The following is a 15,338-nucleotide window of genomic DNA, read 5'->3' as shown; positions in this document are numbered from 1 at the left end:
CGATCATTAAATATATCAGGACATGTTTAGTCTGCTTAAAAAACCTTGTAAAACAATGCAGGTGTAAAAAAAATTTATGTTTGATTGAGATTGGGTCAAAAAATTAAGTCAAACTAATGGAAAATTCAATAGAATTCGAAAAAAAACTGAAAACAAGCATCGAATTTGAATAATTTTATTTTCACTAATTCAAATTTGGTAGTAACATCAAGATTTTGATACTATTAATTCAGCAATATTTCACCTGATAGCATCGCTGACCACATGGTGATCTGGAATCCAGCCAACTCTCTCTGACAACATACTGAGGAAAAAGGGAAAAGTGTTCTCTTTGTAACACCTCTCAATCTCACCCAGACACGTGTGAACAGCTAATTCAGCATCTAGGCCAGACGGAACGCCCCATCTAAAAGTCGTTTTTGTTCCACGAATCTCGAATCAGCTTTCGAAATGCTTTTACTTAACCAACAGATAAAATATAAAAACGGACACCCACCGAAAAAATTTTTAAAAAGAAGTCAGCTATTACAAACCACACTGGATTGAAAAAAAAACATATTTTTTGATTTTTCTTAAATAATTTCCGGAGCAATAACTTATAATCAGGTCTTCACCTGTTTAACTCACCTCAGATCTATTTCGACGAGATGCAACTTTCTTCCCTTGCACCAAGCCCTCAAATCAGGAAACACTTTCTTCACCAAAATATCCCGCTCCACCTGGAAGTCGTGAAACGTCGACGAAACAAACAGTCGAATAGTCTTCCATGGTTTGTTCATGGGCTTTACGGTTGCATTCTGACGTTCGAGATACTTGGAATCCTGACATGATTTCAGCGCCAGTGACCAGGCTTTGTCAACTCTGTTTTTGGTCAGTTCATCAGAACTTTCACCTGAAATTCCACTCCTGGATTTGCTCCGAGGTCTCGCATTTCTAATTTGGCGTTTCGAATTATCTTGAATTTTCTTGAGTCGATCAAAGTAAGATTGTTCTCGTCGAGGAAGACATTTAATTACTATATTTAATATGGCGTTTTAGTTTTTCAAAGCGTGCACTTTGATAAACATTACAACTGATTATTTATGCAGATGCATTCAGTAAAAAGCACGTGGCGTTATTTAACCGTTTGACAACAATAAGCAGAGCTACTGAACGGAACTGACGCATCAGCAAACAAAATAATTTAGGTGATTGAAAAAGGGTAAAAACTCCCGTCAACCACTCGGTGAAAAAAGAACATATTTATAAGTGTCAAGTCATACTAATTTGGGACAGAATCGGACCAGTAGATATAATTAGAAATTTGATTATATTTGTACTTTTTTTGAATGGAAAAAGGAAACAAGCTTTTGAAACGCTTTGAATATTAATTATTTTGATATCACAATAGGAGAAAAGTTTTTTCTTGATAATTTCTTGATTTACTATTATCTTGACATTGAAACCATGGTTTCTTTATTAAGGTGATCAGAAGTGCAGCCAAATCTGCTTTAACTTCAAGGGCTATTATATTTGTTTTGACAGCTCTTGATAAAATGAGCGATACATATATTTATGAAACCGTTCAAAACAGAAGCTTGCAGAGCTTCGTACCATTTGCTATACAACCAAACATAGCAGTGGAAGCTAGCAGACACCAGTAAAGACGATTTCGACGAAAAATAGAGAAAAAACAACTACATCTACAAAAATTCCTTACACTTATCTCGAATGATTTTCAACTTGGGAAAAACATAAGAACCACAATCGACAGTTTAAAAAAGTATTCAAAAAATTCACTAACATGACAGTACTTACGTACTAACAATAAATACAGTTGCGTTTACAAACAAATTCGAGCTATACAGTTTTTACCAACTCTCTCCTGAAACACAAAAGTCAGATGTCTCCTTCATACGATGTGTTCCTAGATATCTAAACGAAAACAACATAACCCAAAAAATTTCAGCTGAATTAACCTTTTATGCGAAAAAAAGGAATGAGTTAATCATACACAGAGTTTCTGAATGAGTGGCGTGAAAATAAAGTTGCGTTTGTATAAACAATTCGAGCTATAAAGTTTTTACCAACTCTCTCGTGAAACACAAAAGTCAGCTGTTTCCTTCATACGTGTTCAGAGATGTGTAAACCGCAATAACATAACCCGAAAAATTTCAGCTGAATCCTTTTATGCGAAAAAAAAAACGAATGACTTAATCATACACGAAGCAAAGCGGAGCTTCGCATCACTTGCGACACAACGCAAACATATCATGAAATACTAGCCAGCGAAAAAAAACAGATTTTGTAACACAGAAGCGAAATTCCACTTCGCATACACAAGCAAAAATATGACCGATAACGCTACTGGGAAAAACTGAATGAGTGAAACTTTGAGTCTGCAAAATTTTTTAAGTAACGCACGCCAATTATGAGTCTATAAAATTACTAAGTGACTCAAGCCAATTATGACGCATTAGCAGTACTAGTCAATTTGAAAAAAAAAGAAATTTACTAACAAACATGCCTCAATTTATAGAGAGGACGCATTTTAACTAGTATACGAAAAAGTTCATTAAAAACATCCGACCCTGCCCAGGTTCAAGCCCTCTTATTTTGTTGCTGGTCTCCTTCCCTGCCTCTAAGCTACATATCCATGATACCTTGAAGCTTACATGCTATTTGTACTTTAATAGTCTGTGTTAATATCCTTAGCATTGGCTGTACTTAATAGCTGGTTATTGCTCAAAATGAACACTTTCAAAATGAACTTATTTTGTCGCAACAATATTTGCGACTTAGGTTGGCAAAAAAAAAGAAAGTTCATAGTATCACACGAGCCTTGCTTGTGTAAACCAATGACAATATTGAATCTCAAAGATCTCAATTTTATTGAACAAATTGAAGAATTTTATTAAACAAATTTCTTGCTAATCGGAGAAAAACTGCGAAAGTGGTAAAAAAGCCGATAAACGGATTAAAATGTTTTCATTCAGAAACTTACAAACTAACACCCCTCAAAACACCGTTTGGCATAACTTCAAAGCTTTTCAAACGCAATATGAGGCAATTGAATCAACAAACGGAAACCATTAGGGTAAACAGAAACAATTTAAGTCGAATAACATTTAAAAAAAGAAAAGAATAACAGAAATGATACCAAATAAGAGCTGCTAAAATTACACAGACACCAAGCAGAGATTCAAACCATCTGCGATACCACAAAAACAAGGCATGGTAAGCTAGAGGACAAAAAATTAAACGGGGGCCATTAGGTTGACAGAAAATCAATGTTGAAAAAAAAGTTTTGCTGCAACTAAGTCAATAAAATTGTTGTAGATGCCAGTTGAGCCAAAAACAATAATTGGCACAGTAAAAGCCAAAAATATTTTGAGATTGAAATTTATACGCTTTACACTTTTGCTAAACAAGAAAAATTTCCTTTCAAACAAACAGGTTCTGGTCAGGTGCAAACGCAAGCCGTTTGTCGTTCCAGGCATGCACTTAACCGCCAAGACAAGAGTGCCTCAGACGACAAAAAATTTCAACTGATATAACAATAATAATAATAATATGAATTTAGCGTCCCCCGGCATAATGGAATTAAGCCGACAGATTTAATAGCCAAAAAATCAGTACGAAATGATCTGGATATAGTCAACTTAAATTTAACAAAGGGGCAAAGTTCTCTAGAGAACAAAGTTGCTTACAGTAAAAGTCTAGCGCATGATTGCAACGCCTTTGCTAGGTGCGAGAATTAAGAATTTAAACAGGCCGAAAGTGTCAACTTTTTGAGGAGAAATAGGATTGCGTGCCATATGGAACTTCACGATTTGGCTGATGAAAGTTCAGTAACAATTAGAAGACCAAAATTTTGACAAACAACTTTTGATTTTTTAAGAATCCCATTAACAAATAAACGATCTTCATTATGCTACCACGCCTGACCACCTAAACTTTCTTTCAGGTAGTCAAAACCGTCTGGAACAACCGCTGTGACAAATTTCTTCCAACTCCGTGAAGTGGTGGAAAAAAATATAGCCAACACAGAGATGGAAGATTCAAGAACGCAAGGAATTACAGACTTCTTTTTGAAAAAATGTATGGCCTTAAAGCTCTTTAACTTTTAAGAAAAATTTATGATTGACACTTTTTCGAGAAAATTAACCCAATTTTAGAAAACTTTACCAATAGGTGAGTTTTTATTCCGTTGGGAAATCTGAAAATTTAAAACTACTTACGAAAAGAGAAACCTTCACAGGTTTATGACCTTTTGCCTCTCTTCCAACAAACCATATGAACCAAAATGAATAAATTGCGAAAAAAAAATAACTTTGAGCAGGAACAATCTACTAAGACTCCAGCCTCAAAAAAAATCAATTAAAAAGACTTATATAAGAGCATTCACTAGGGACCCTTAAAAATGGAACAAGTTCCATTTCAAACAATCTTCATGAAAAGGTTGGTACAAAAATGGAACAACTACTTGGAACTAATGGAACAAACTTATAAAATAGTTTTATATACTATGACGACGGGGACACGGAGACGCTTGAAGAGTGCTCAAAATTCACCGTGTACATCCTGCAACGCAGCCGTGAAGAAGCAAGACGAAGGAGTGCAATGCGATAGATGTGGCGAGTGGTGGCATCGGGCGTGTACGGACATCCCGCAGCAGATTTACGACCATCTATCATCGGTTCGTGGGATATGTGGGCCTGTGCGAACTGCCTTGACGATGCCAAGACAGCAATGAAGACGTCCATTCGAGATAAGTCTATTGAAACTTCTCTAGAATCTATCAAAACTGATGTCATCAATCTTAAAGCAGCTATTGTATCCACTGATACTAAGACAACTGTAAATGGCCACACAGCAACGCTTGTTACACCTGATGATCAAAGTAAAATAGGAAATCGAATAAATGGCGTGCCTGAACCTCCTACCAGAAATTGCATGACAGAATGGATTCAGACATTCAAGCAGTCAGAAAAGTTATGGAGTATTTGGGAAAGCCTGTCAATGAGCCTATCACTGATTCCTTTCGGCTGAGAAAGTATCGATCTGATGCTACCACGCCGAGAACCTTGCTGGTGAGGTTTAAGAATCCATGGCTGGTTCGTAAGTTGCTGGCTAAATCGTTTATCTAGAAAGATTATTCTGATCGCATCTACTTATCCAGAGAGCTTACTGTTGACGAAAAGAAATTGGAGTCGCCGATTCTCTCTGAACGTTATGAACTTGTCGAAACCGGTATCTCAAAGGACAGACTGAGAGTTAGAGATTTAAAATTGTATCTGGATGGCAAAGAACATGTGTTTTGACTAGCCAACCGCAAAATTACTCTCTGTTTGCTGAATGCCCGTTCATTGAAAAAACATAATGCCATTTATGAACTACAGTGTGATGCCAGTTATCACGGATTTGATATTATCTGTATAACTGAGTCTTGGTTAACCACGGACATTGATAATTCGTTTATTGCTATTCCTGGGTATGATACATTTAGGAAAGACCGCAGTTCGTTGAACTCAAACAAAACCACAGGCGGCGGTGTCTGTATTTTTGTTCATGAAGGTATTGTCAGTGATCGGTGGACTTGTCATCATTCTGATCAGTATGAAATTCTGTGGCTGTCACTTAGCGTAGAAAATAAATATTTGTTGGTCTGTTCGGTTTATTTCCCACCTGATGCTACGTATGGCCGTCAGCTAGAAATGCATATCTCACATTCCATCAATGTCTTCAGGGACCAGATCCCATCTTCAATTATTGTACTCTGTGGGGATTTCAGTAACTTGGATATTGAGGATCTCGTATTAGATTGCGGTCTTTAAGATGTTTGTACGGAACCCACATGCGGGAATAATAGACTTGACAAAATATTGTGTTCGGATGAAATTTATGTCAATGGTATTGAACGATTTACGTCTACTCTGAGAACGGACCATATGGTTTTGGTTGCTTATCATGGTGTTGAACAATCTGAAAAGAAGGTTGTTTATTTTCGTGACCATAGATTTGCCAACAAAAATCATTTGAACTATTTGCTGGATACCCATGATTTAAGTTATTTTCTTAACTACAACGATCCAAATGTGTTGTTAGGGGAACTTTCTAACGAGTTTCTGAATCTGTATAAGGTCGCCTGTCCATTGAAACGTGTTGTTCTTAGCTCAAAGGATCCACCTTTCATGACTCCGGTTATCAAATATCTTTTAAGGAAGAAGCATCGACATACACGTCGAGGTAAACTTGCGGAAGCGAATGCTGTCGGCCTTCAAGTTTGTATGTTAATTACTAAACGTGCCTTTTCTGATTCCAGTGGTCAAAACTGGTGGCAGCGTGTGAATATTTTATTGAATAAGAATACAATAGCCCCAGATCGCACCTGTGCTTTTTCGGCTGAGCAGCTTAACCAGTACTATAATGGCATCTCCACTGCTTCTGGAGGCCCATTCAAGCCTACTTATTTAGAGACTACAAATGACGGTCCGCAGTTTTCGCTCTTGCAAATATTTATTGCCATGAAACGCATTAGGCGCACCGCTACTGGCCCAGACGCTCTGCCGTTTTGGATCTTTAAGGACAATGCTCACAATTTGGCCGAAATCTATTGTCATATGTTCAACGTGTGCTTGAAACAAGGTATTTTCCAGGAGTTTTGGAAGCTTGCAAAAATATCTCCCTTGCCAAAAGTTTGGTCTCCAAAGCAGCCAAAGGATTTGAGGCCTGTCTCTGTTACTTCTGTTATGTCCAGAGTGTTTGAAAGGTTAATTTACCAGAACTATCTGCAAGGCCCTTATAACAGATGGCTTACACGTAACCAGTATAGTTTTCGTAAACATTCTTCTACTTCCTATATGCTCATTAAGCTGCAACATCATCTCTGGAATTTCCATGAAAACTATGATTATGTTCGCTTCTTTTCTCTAGATATGTCAAAAGCTTTTGATACTATTTCCCACAAGAGTGTTATAGAAGGAGTAATGAATATTGTCCCAGTAGTCGATCTTGCGGTTTTCAACGTAATCATTAACTTCTTGCAAAATAGAGCCCATTATACATCTCTCAATGGCTTGAATTCAACTGTTTTGTATACTAATCAGGGTGTCCCTCAGGGCACTGTCCTTGGTCCGCCTCTTTACAATTGCTCTACCCATGCTATTGATGTTTCAGATATTTCCACCACGTTATCAACTTATGCTGACGATAACAATCCTCTTGTAGCTGGCTGCAATAGCGCTGACAATGCTCGGGAAGTTATTAGTTCGCTCTGTCACCAATTTGACGCAAGAAACTTGTTTCTCAATATTCAAAAATCTTCCAAGGAAATGCGTATCATTTTCAACCATAGTGGCAGTAATGCCAAACATATGGTTGAGGGCATTGAGGTTGTTGATGACCTCAAAGTGCTGGGATTTACGCTGGGGTTCAAAGTGCTGGGGGTTTCCGACACGTTCTACCTACTCAGCAAACAACCTGCGCTGTCGTGATCCACCTATTGCTCACTGTAAGATGGAGAGGCAAATGAAAATATTTCCTTATCGCCTGCTGCGCAGACTTCATGACATATAGTTTAATTTAATTTGTCTTATTACGATTTATAGATGTCATTCTATAACTAATTTAAGTATCTATCTATCTATCTATCTACCATTTCATACAATCTTCAGAAGTTCACAAAAACGGTAAATATTTGCATTAATATCGACTTGATTTATTCATAAAATTTAGCCGATGTATTTATATAGCGTTAGTATGGCCTTTTCCAACTTGTGCAAGTACCGTCGCATGACAAAAGGGCCCATTTTAATTGACTTTTTTTCAAAAAAAAAAGGAGAAAAAAAAATATTTTAATCCGAAAAACAACCAAACGGTACCACGCTTGACGCCTTACAGATTTTGTTTCAGGTAGTCAAAATAGATCGGAAAAAACGCCTTGCAACAATCTTCCTTCCAGCTCCGTGAAGTGGTGGGTACAAACGAAACCAACAGAGAGTTGGAAACGAGTCAAGAACTCAAAAAAAAAATATTGACTAATTTTTGTTTAAAAAAAATTTTAACCGTCCAATTTCAAAAAAAATAGATAACGAACAATTTATGATTGACAGTTTTTTGATAAAACTAACCAAATTTTAGAAAACTGGACCAATAGGTGAGTTTTTTTATTCCGTTGGGATATCTGAAAACTTAAATCTACTTTCGAAAACAGGAGCGTTCACATTTTTATGACCTGAACACTTTTGCTGTTTGACAGTCGAGTTTGCTTAGATCTTGATAAAACAGCGCAAGAGAGAACAGAAGGGAAACGAACGATCAAAAGTGGGGTCTGTCCCATTATAGTCCCTCAGAAAAAAATACACCCCCAGTAAATAACTCAGACAAAACAAATAAGCATTCACACTGAAATAGCATACGCATCTTTCTTCATTTATGCATAACTAGAGACTCTTTGCAGCGCTAAGTTCAGTACTAGCATTTTTTAACTTCACATTTTCATTTCTAAATTAATAAATTTATTGATGTAATAATTTCATCTCATTTTATTCAATCATGAGTAACAATATCATCTCAGATTTGAACAACATAGCCAAGCTATGTCGCAGAAATCAGCAAATTTTCCCGGTTGGGTCTTTCAACATCGCAGTTTCACAATCTACAAGAAAGCTAAACTACCAGAAACCTCAATATTATAAAGGAAAAATGTTCTTCTGGCAAAATGATCCGACAAAACGAATGATTTTTGAACTTTCAAGCAAGAAATCTTCCGAGAACTAAGAGCTGAATACGTAAATAGTGTACTTTATTGGTCCCTCAAAAATGCTGTGCTGCCCAATAAGAACAGCGGTGCAGTATTTGGGTATATTCTGACATTAAGCATCTTTATTGTGTAACATTCTCCCGGAAGTACATATCGACGGAAAATAAAGCTAGGTTGTCAGACGACTGGCCAAAGTCTAAACAGAGCTCTACATGCTTTTCACCGTCTCTACCAAGCCAGTTCTTTTGGTGATCTTTTCAACATCGGGCCGACAAAAACGTTACTGTTCTCCAGCTTCGACCAGAACGCTCAAATTATTTTAATTACATGCTGAAATAGTGAGCTCATGACTGGGTCTCAATATCCCCAGACCAAGAGGTCACTCCTAAAAACAGGGCTACTACTACTTATTATATTACTATTGTTTTTATTCAGTAGAGAAAAATCATCATCTCCATCAAAGATGGATCAACCCTTTCCCCCAACTCCTAGCTTCTCATCCTCGTAAAATGAATTCAGATTTTAATTAAATTCGATTCAGGACATAATAGGGAAGCTAAAAGTTTGTATAAAAAGATATGAGTTCCAGTCCCGAGACCCCTCCGGATTCTTGAATCCGGGGAAATAAGACCCTTATTTTCCTTCCGGAAGGCTGTCTTCTACCCTTCACCGTTGTTCGCAACGGCCTTGCAACTATTGTAGCGGCACAATAGTTGCAACTCGGAGCGGTCTCTGCTACTTCTGCTTTTCTTCGATTCTGATTCTCAATTTTCTCGTTGTTTTCGTCGTTGCAACTATCGTTGTTGTGTTTTTTATTTTGGTTTTTCTCCAAAATGGCCGTTTTTGACGTTTCTCAGAATTATTACGTCATCATTTCGAATTTTTAAAATTTAGGAATTTCCGAATCCTTCAGCCTTCACGATTTGTCTATTCGTCTGAATAACGCTCTTAATCCTTCAAAACCGCCAATTCGGAAGGTTCGCTAGTAAAAACTCGAAACTGCATTTTCGTCCATTCTGGTCGAATGTCACATACTCCCCGGACAGCCCGGTCAATGTCCCCCTTGAATCTCGCAATATTCGTAAAATTGGTACAGTGTCATCGAAAAGAATTTACAAAATGCACGAAATTACTTTTACCCGCGTCATATCGACTCACTGCAGATAATAAATGGCATCATACTACATTGCTATAGCCATCTAAACTTATTCACTAATCTGCACTTTGAGGATATGACTTAACATAAAACATTTTTTCTGACTTCCAACGTCATTGCCTTGATTTAAAACTTTTTTTCCTAGGTTTAAAAAGGTGTTAGTTTGCAGGACAGTCCTGCCAACCAACAAGCCAAAAATATCCTACTATGCTTCTTCCCTTCAGAAATTTTAGTTGTTATTGTCCTGAATAATAAAATTGAGGAACTCTGTGGTTAGAAGGAAAAATGAAACAATTTCCCTCTTCAAGAGATTACCCAAGCCTTTCATGTCACCAGAAAGTGATCAGTTTTCCTAGTGGATTAAAAACAGTCATGCAGGCTGAAATATTTAAATATACTCTTTGCTCAAGCCTTTCTAAATAATTAGTAAGTGTCTCTAAAGCCACTAACTAAAATCAAAATGCGAATTTATAAATGCAACAAATTCTTTAATGTTCAAAACTCAACTAAATGTTTCAGTTTTCAATTACAACTTGGTTGCTTAGTTTCTCACTTGAGTTTTCGTCTCACACATGAAACAATTCTGAGTCTTAACTTCTTCTCTTTTGTCACCTCTTTGTTTCTTCTTTTTTCATCGTTTAGAAGTTCTAAAACTTCTAAATTCTTCTAATTTTGTTTCTTTTTGCATCTTGTCTATACGGCCATTCGTCAATGTTCCGTCTCCTCCTCCTGTAACATTGACTCTGCACTTTCAGTTTCTGTGTCTTGCAACACTTCGTTAGCTATTCTGACGCTGTTGGAAGCAGTCCTCCAACACTTCTGCTCTTCTGACTTCTGTTTACAACAAGGTAGGGGATCAACATTAGATTCTCTGTTCCTGCAGAAGCTGTTGTGGAGACACAACGTCACGTTTCTCTCCAAATCTTCCTTCAACATCTCTTCTTTTTCCTTTCCACTACGTTCACTTGTCCTGACAATTCTCTTCACCGCGGTGGTCACGGCATTTCGATGAGTCACGAAAGCTCGCTTGAAAGCTCCTGCCCCAATGTCCAGCTGATACCCACTGTACACTCTGCCGTGCTTCGACATATGCTTTTTTGCATACTCGTACCACTATGCAGTCATGTTGGCTCTAAACCATGGCATCAGTCGTCTTCTTGCTTATATCTTTTTTACTTCCATAGGAATGTTCAGAATCTTGCACGATGTCTCAAAAAGATCTAAATCCAACTTCTGCAATTGTTCTCGCGTTGGCGCCTTCTGTCTATTGTTCTCTCTCACATGAGCCTCCAGCCACCTTATCGCCATCATAACTCCCACTATCACTATTGTAATGGGCCGTGATGAGTCTGGTAAACCCATGGAGAGCAGCTCTCCAGAGTCCCAGATCAACACCAGATTACTACGCCCGGGATACCACCATGTTTGCAGCAAGCAGTGGCAGGGAAACTCATCATGTGTCAACATGATTCTCCTCCAATTACGCTTTCCGGAAGCTTCTTGTAACGGTTCTACTATCATCATCACTCGGTGGACTTCATCATTCTCGTCTACTGTATTGTAATCTGTAACGGTTGATCCTCTCTGTTTCTGTCTCTCAAAGTCACTGAAGTTCCCACTCACGTATCCCATGAACTTCCTTCCCAGTATTGATTCCAACTCTTCCTTTGTTCTCTCTGGAATTGCTGAGAACATTTTCCACAGTAACTCGTAAGATTTCTCCGACATTCTCGTTAGTCTCACACACTTTGGCACTGAGAAGGCTTGATCCACGATCGTTCTCGTACTCTTTACATCGACAGCTACAAAATGCACCGGGTATCTGCTCTTGCACATTGGAGCTAACGTCGATCCCACCAAATATCGTGCTCCTGATGGTCTACGATAAGTTTCACTGTGTCGGATGTTCATTTCCGCTTCGATCGCTTCACTCCATTTTCCTATGTGCTTTTGCTCAGTTTGCCAAACTCCTGGGAACACTTCTACACTGATGATTGTGACCATCTCATGTTTCTGTTCTAGATTCAATAGTGACTCTAAAAAACCAAACATGCTGCAGAATCCTAGTGCAGTCACTAGATTCACCTCGGTTCCTCCATGGCAATCTGCGATCAGTTCCGTTTCCGTCCTTGCTTTCATCATAACGTTCCCAAACAATATCGTCAACTGCTTGTGTTGTCTCTCTAGAGTTTTCACGCAATCCAGACTTCCACAAACAAGACCTTCCAGTCCACAGACTTCTGCCAGACAGCTACCAGGTTTGACCCAGTCTTCTGGTCCCCAGCTAGGCAACTCCACTTTGTCTTCCGCGTTGCTCCTAGAGGCTGTTGTCATCACATTATATATGATGTTCAGGTCACGCAGGTTACAGTCTGCATTTAGTTCCCTCTGCACGTCTTGTGTCGCTCGTAGTATTGATTCAGCATTGGGACTAGGACACCATGATGGTCTCATCAGTTCCCACACTACCATCAAGCTCGTTCTCAGTAATTCATCTGAGAATCCCAATCCAAACTCCACTCGTTTGTCGGATTTTGGCACGGAAGGTGCAGTCACCTTTCCTTCCAAGACTAGTCCCAACTTGGTCTGCGGATTAGTAGCGCTTTTAATCGTTTCAATTCTCGACGTCCAGAACCTAAGCAACACTGCTTGCTCGTAATCAAAGACGCAATCGCGTATGTCTTCACTCAGGAAAGGGTTGTACGCTATTCCTATGACTCCGGACACGTAGCTGTATGACTTCCTCCTGATCGGTCCACAGTACTCACTGGATTTCGGTAGTCCCCCATAGATTCTTTAGTGAGTCTCAGCTCCTTGTTTGAGAATCTCCTGATTTCGTCTATTTTTCTCATGGGTTCTAGCTCTTCAAGTTTTCTCATATTCACCCTCATTGGCTTGCTCTGATGCATATCCAGCAGTGCTAGCAAGAGTAAGGCTTTTACTCTTTCATCGCCCTCCCTCAGCGTCTTGACACAGGTGTTCAATGCTGGCACTGAAATCTGCTCTACCAGGAATCGCATGAAACAGAGAGCGTCTCTGCGCTTCGTGCACGCTACTGCCATTCCCTCCTGGATTATCAGATCCCTCAGGTTCGTCATCAGGAAAACCTTTTCTTCTTTTGACCTTTTCCTTTCTTCCGAATCATATTCCGCACGAGTTAATCCCATCATGCACTAGGCGAACTTCAGTTGTAATTCGGTTCTCACGTAAGGTATTGCCATGAGAGTGCGTATTCTCGGCGTAGTCCTCATTTCCTCTTCAAAGTACCTCAACACCACTGCTTTCCATGGAAGGCTCACTAATTGCTCAATCGTTTCCGCCTGCATCTCAGACGCCGCTAGAGTCTCGTACGCCTTCTGCTTGAGGGTGGTGCCTTGCAACATCGTCTCCAGATAACCTTCCATGACACTCTTGTCTTCCAAAGCCATCACATATCCTCTAGCCGAGTTTCGGTATTTCAACATCTACATGTATCCACCGGCGGGTTCATCTATTGACACAGTTTTCGACACTGTCAGTCGGTTTTACTCCACTGGTACTAGTTGTCCTGCGACACTTCCCTTTCCGTGGTTCATGGGAGACGGTTTAAAGTCTTTCATGGTACTTTCTCCACATTGGCTGAGTATCTCCATTTCCAAGGTTGCTCCAGTCAGAGTGCGGTCGCTCCTTTTGGATTTGTAACCTGTTGACTTTATCCCTGCCATGAGAATGGGTGGCACCATTGCTACATCAGTTAACATTCTGTCGGTGCTAGGCAATTGATAATCACGTTGTCCCAAATCCATGACCTCTTCGACTTGTTTTCTTTTCGCTGAATTGACAGCTCTTATCGATATCTCCGTATCCACCTTCGTCTTTCCTGCTCTCCTCGGTATCACCCTTGCTGCCTAATTTCATCTTCATCTCGTTGATCTTATCAATCACCAGTTTCGATCGCTTCGTTCCTTTCCTGGTCCTTGACAGATACACCACCTCTCCTTTATCCTCCTGCGGTGTCATCTTGATGGGAGAGTTCACTTCACTTTCGTCAGTGGTTGACAATCAACAACTCACTCAATCTCCCTTCTTACTCATCAAGTTTGTCGAGAACTTCCCGCATCATTGGTCGGTTGAGACCCACTTTCAAAATGGACTGGGTCCCGTAGCTCTGAACTACTGTCCAGACTTCTTCCATGAACTCTACTCTGTCCAATCTACATCCCGTCCTATTTTCATGGTCCCGGTGATGCACTTCTCGGTGTTGCCTTTTCATGGTCTCGGTGATGCAACGTTCCCAAGAAAGGTTTTCTGGCAGCGCCTTCTATTCTTCTTCTCCTCGGTGATTCCATGAGGAGTCTTTGTACGTTATCTTTTGAATTGCCCGCAGAGCTGCTCTCCGGCAAATTTCGTTTCATTTCCATTCAGGTCTATGGAGGTTCTAGTGCCGAAGTGCCTTCGTCTGCTGGCTCAGCATCTTCCAACGTATCCGCATTATTCTCAAAGTCACTGAGGAAATTGAAATCCAGGCTGGATATTCCTACTGTCGATGCCTTGTCGTCTTCCCTATCTGCTTAATCGTTACCTTGTTGCATGGGTTCCTCCGTTCGACGGCTTCCTCCCTGCCCATCATCTCCTTCTGATGTATCTTTTTTTCGAGCTTGAGGGTCCTTGCTTTTCAGTCTCGGCCTATTCCGGAAATTTTGGTATGATCAGTATGCCGGCCGATTTATCTTCCTCCTCTCCATGGACCACTTTGAGTTCCTCACAGCCGAAGGGTGCCAGGAAGGTTCTCGTCCTCCCACTGTTAACCCCTGCTTCACACTGTTCAAAATCAGGTAATTCGGCACTGCCTCTCATTCTCATGGGCGATAGGTGTAATTCCCCCATTCCGTGTCAAACGCTCCAGGCTTCGGAGTCGCGGCGTTGCTTATTCGCCTTCTCGTCGCTCGATCCGTGTAGGCAAATCGCGTGTATTGTAGCAACGCGGCATTCCTCCCCACAAAGTATGGATCCATCGTTTCCACGAACTTCCCTATCCTCCTTTCATTGGTTTCGAACGCTCTTAGTCTAGGAGTTTGTACTACGGAGACTGCTCCGGGCAACATCCTTCTTATCAGAGGGAATTCAGGGATTTCCTCCGGCAACTTCTCGTAATCACCCCAATCTTTCGTCTTTTCTCTCACCTTGTGACATGCTGCAGTGAGACGAGGAACTCTGGTCATTTCACCATTCGTCTTATCATAAGGTCTTAGATTCCAAAGCTTCGGAAACCCTCTCACTACTTCTCCCATGCGATCACGGAAGTGATCATCAAAACTGATGACTGTGATTTCTGGCTCTGATATTTTCGCAAACAACAGATCTTCGCTCATGAGCTCCCGCAACACGTGCTGCTCTCACCAGTTCAGCGCACTACCGTCCACTGCTGATATGAGGTTCAGGTGCAGCACCGACCTCCTG

At 40.1% G+C, this 15,338-nt stretch overlaps 1 long non-coding RNA gene across 1 annotated transcript; it reads right to left on the bottom strand.

Moving 5' to 3' along the window:
- Window positions 1-244: 244 nt before the first annotated feature.
- Window positions 245-1,147, bottom strand: LOC134848483 (uncharacterized). The gene is made up of 2 exons (XR_010162946.1): window positions 628-1,147; window positions 245-406 (listed from the first exon to the last, which is right to left on the bottom strand). It is a non-coding gene; the product is annotated as an uncharacterized LOC134848483 (long non-coding RNA).
- Window positions 1,148-15,338: the final 14,191 nt, after the last annotated feature.

This window comes from Symsagittifera roscoffensis, chromosome 6 (assembly GCF_963678635.1).
Source record: "Symsagittifera roscoffensis chromosome 6, txSymRosc1.1, whole genome shotgun sequence".
Lineage (NCBI taxonomy): Eukaryota > Metazoa > Xenacoelomorpha > Acoela > Convolutidae > Symsagittifera > Symsagittifera roscoffensis.
The sequence above is the reverse complement of the archived record's forward strand: the minus strand, read 5'-3'. Positions and strand labels throughout refer to the sequence as shown.